General features: G+C 36.7%; 1 non-coding gene across 1 annotated transcript; it reads right to left on the reverse strand.

Moving 5' to 3' along the window:
* Nucleotides 1-439: 439 nt before the first annotated feature.
* Nucleotides 440-511, reverse strand: TRNAV-GAC (transfer RNA valine (anticodon GAC)). The gene has a single exon. It is a non-coding gene; the product is annotated as a tRNA-Val (tRNA).
* Nucleotides 512-3,520: the final 3,009 nt, after the last annotated feature.

The following is a 3,520-nucleotide window of genomic DNA, read 5'->3' on the forward strand; positions in this document are numbered from 1 at the left end:
ATAGCAAGAGAATGGGCAGTTGCTACCCCAATACAACACTTCAGTTGATGGTGTTTCCAGAACACTAGTAGTGTCTGTAAATGGCAAGAGAAGAGAGTGGTTGCAAACCTAATACAACACTCCAATTGAAGGTCTTTACAACACTCTATTCTTGACTCCAAATGACAAAGGAAGAAGGTAGTTGCAACCCTAAACCCTAAACCCTAAACTCTCCATGAGATTCCTAGTTCCATTACTTATAGCTTCCTTCTTCGTAGACAAAGCTGATTCGGACTCTCCAAGGCATCACTTGGATTCGTGTGAGCCTGGAGTTTGCTTCCAACAATATAATATAGATATTTCTTCCTTATGATGCATATCCCACAAGCCTCTTTTTCATTCTCGTTCGATCACGGCGGGGGACTAAGCCCAAATAGAACAACTCAGATTGGCTTTAGGTTAGGGATAATCAGGTTCGAACTGATGACTTCCACCACGTCAAGGTGACACTCTACCACTGAGTTATATCCCTTCCCTCCCTAAAATACTAACTAATATGGTCGAGAAATTCAAGGCCGCTACTCCTAAACAACTTGGAGTCGGGTCTTCTTTTCGTACTTTTTATTATGGATAGCTCAGGAGTGGGACCATTGTCAACCACTCCTATTAAAGGTCCTTGCAGCACTCTAATAGAGTCTTCAGTTGGAAAGTGAAGAGGGTAGTTGTAACCTTAATACAACACTCCAATTGAAGGTCTTTTACAACACACTAGTATTGTCCCCTTATGGCAAGAGAATAGGGTGGTGGCAACCTTAATAAAACACTCAAATTGAAGGTTATTGCAGCACTCTACTAGAATTTTCCTATGGCAAGAAAAAGAGGGTAGTTGCTACCCGAATACAATACTGTTTGCAGCACTCTAGTAGTGTCTCCACATGGAAAGAGAATTGGGTAGTTGCAACCTGAATACAACACTCAAATTGAAGGTGTTTGCAACACTCTAGTAGTGTCTCTAGATGACAAGAGAAGGTGCTTACAACCCTAATACAACACTCCAATTGAAGGCCTTTGCAGCACTTTAGTAGTGTCTCCATATAGCAAGATAAGAGGGTGTTGGCAATCCTAATACAACACTCCAATTGAAAGCCTTTGCAGCACACTAATTGTGTTACCATATGTCAAGAGAAGTGGGTGGTCGCAACCCTAATACAACACTTCAATTGAAGGTTTTTGCAGAACTCCAGATGTGTCTCTAGATAACAAGAGAAGAGGGTAGTTGCAACCCCCAATACAACACTCCAGTTGAAGGTCTTTGCAGAAAGAGAAGAGTGTAGTTAGAACCCCTATACAACACTTCAATTGAAGGCTTTTGCAGCATATTAATAGTGTCTCCAGATAGCAAGAGAATAAAGTAGTTGCAACCCTAATACCACACTCCATTTGAAGATCTTTGTAGCACTCTAGTAGTGTCTCCATATGGCAAAGGAAGTGAGTAGTTGCAACCCTAATACAACACTCCAATTGAAGGACTTCGCAGCACTCTAGTAGTGTCTCCCAATGGGAAGAGAGGAGAGTGGTTGCAACCATCATACAACACTCCAATTAAATGCCGTTGTAGCACAGTAGTAGTGTCTCCAGATGGAATGAGAAGTGGGTGGTCACAACCGTAATATAACACTTCAATTGAAGGTCTTTGTACCATTCTATTAGTGTCTCCAAATAGCAAGGGAAGAGGGTAGCCGCAATCCAAATACAACACTCCAATTAAAGGTGTTTGCAGCACTCTAGTACTGACTCAAGATGTCAAGAGAAGAGGGTGCTTGCAACCCTAATACAACACTCAAATTGAAGACCTTTGCAGCACATCAGTAGTGTCTCTAGATGACAAGAGTATTTGTTAGTTGCAACCCTAATACAATACTCCAATTGAAGGTCTTTACAACACTCCAGTAGTGTCTCCATATGGCAAGAGAATAGGGCAGTTACAACCTTAATACAACACTTCAATTAAAGGTCTTTGCAGCACACTAGTAGTGTCTCCAAATGGCAAGAGAAGAGGGTAGTTCCAACCCTAATACAATACTCGAATTGAAGGTCTTTGCAGCACTTTAATATAATCTATAAATAGCAAGGGAAGTGGGTACTTGCATGATTTCTAATTTTAATTATACGTATCTGAATAGTGGATATATGATATATAGTTTAATATATAGAGCAGAACTAGGGTGTTCTTAAGTTCACCAAGTCCCTTGGTGGACTTGGTGAACTCAAGTTTAAAACCCGTCAAATCAATTTTAAATGACGAATCTGAACTGTTGAAACCCGCCTACCTTACGAGTGATGCGTCTACTTGTGAAAATTTTAAACATTCAAATTAATTTAGTGTAAAGTCAAGCGGTCAAAAAATATTCAAAAAATGAATGCGTTAAAATTAATTTATTTACCTTCTTGTTTTGACCGATTGACTTTATACTAAATTAATTTGAATGTTTAAAATTTTCACATGTAGACGCATCACTCGTAAGGTAGGCGGGTTTCAACGTTCGGATTCGTCATTTGAAGCTGGTTTAACGGGTGTTAGACTTAAGTTTACCAAAGACTAGTTCTATTCTTAATATATATTATAAAAAAACTATGTTATTTAACTATTATAAAAAGAATATATATGTATCCATATCCATTTAATCTCTGATCCATATCCGTATCATTCTAATATCTGATCCGTATCTGAACAATAAAGGCGGATACAGATATAGTTTTACCACTATCCGATCCGTTTGCACCCCTATATAAAATTATAATTCGAATTTGGTATTTTAATTCATTATATACGTGCTTAGGACCTTGAAACTCACAACATTATGTTTTTGTTTTTTTTTCTTTTGAGAGAAACAACATTATGATTTCGTAAATGGAGATTAAATGGAGATCATCATCACAATAGGAAGAATCTTTAGTTATCTTCCTAAAAGGTATAACGCCACAAATGTTAGAATTGAGAAACTCATAAATAAAAACGGTAGATATCATTAAGGTCAACACTGAAGGATGTGTGTTTTGAAAGTTATATTTTAATAATAATTTATGTGTTGTTCATGATTTTATTACGAATGTTTTTATTCTTGTTCCTTGAGATTTATATGTTATATCTTTGGAAGTATTCAAGAAGATGCTCTTGGTCTTGAATCATAGAACTCCTAAGATGAGAAACATTTAATCACTAAATAAGTTCACAATCGTGGTAATTAATGTTAGTTTGTAATAATCTAGAAGTCAATAATACGATAAATTATCATAAAGTTTTGTTCATGAATTGAATGTTTATTTATATATCATTTTGTTGCCTTGAGTATTATTGAATTTATGGATTATTTCGAGTTCATGACTGAAATTGTGAAACTCCATAATATAGATGATATATACTCTTAAAAGGTCGCTGACCAAGGTAATTAGCAGGAACACTAATTACCGCGATAAGGTTAGTATGTGGATTAAAAGATGGTTAAGTTTTACAAACCACCTGACACGAGATGTCATTTTA

This window comes from Carex rostrata, chromosome 7 (genome assembly GCF_964058835.1).
Source record: "Carex rostrata chromosome 7, lpCarRost1.2, whole genome shotgun sequence".
Lineage (NCBI taxonomy): Eukaryota > Viridiplantae > Streptophyta > Magnoliopsida > Poales > Cyperaceae > Carex > Carex rostrata.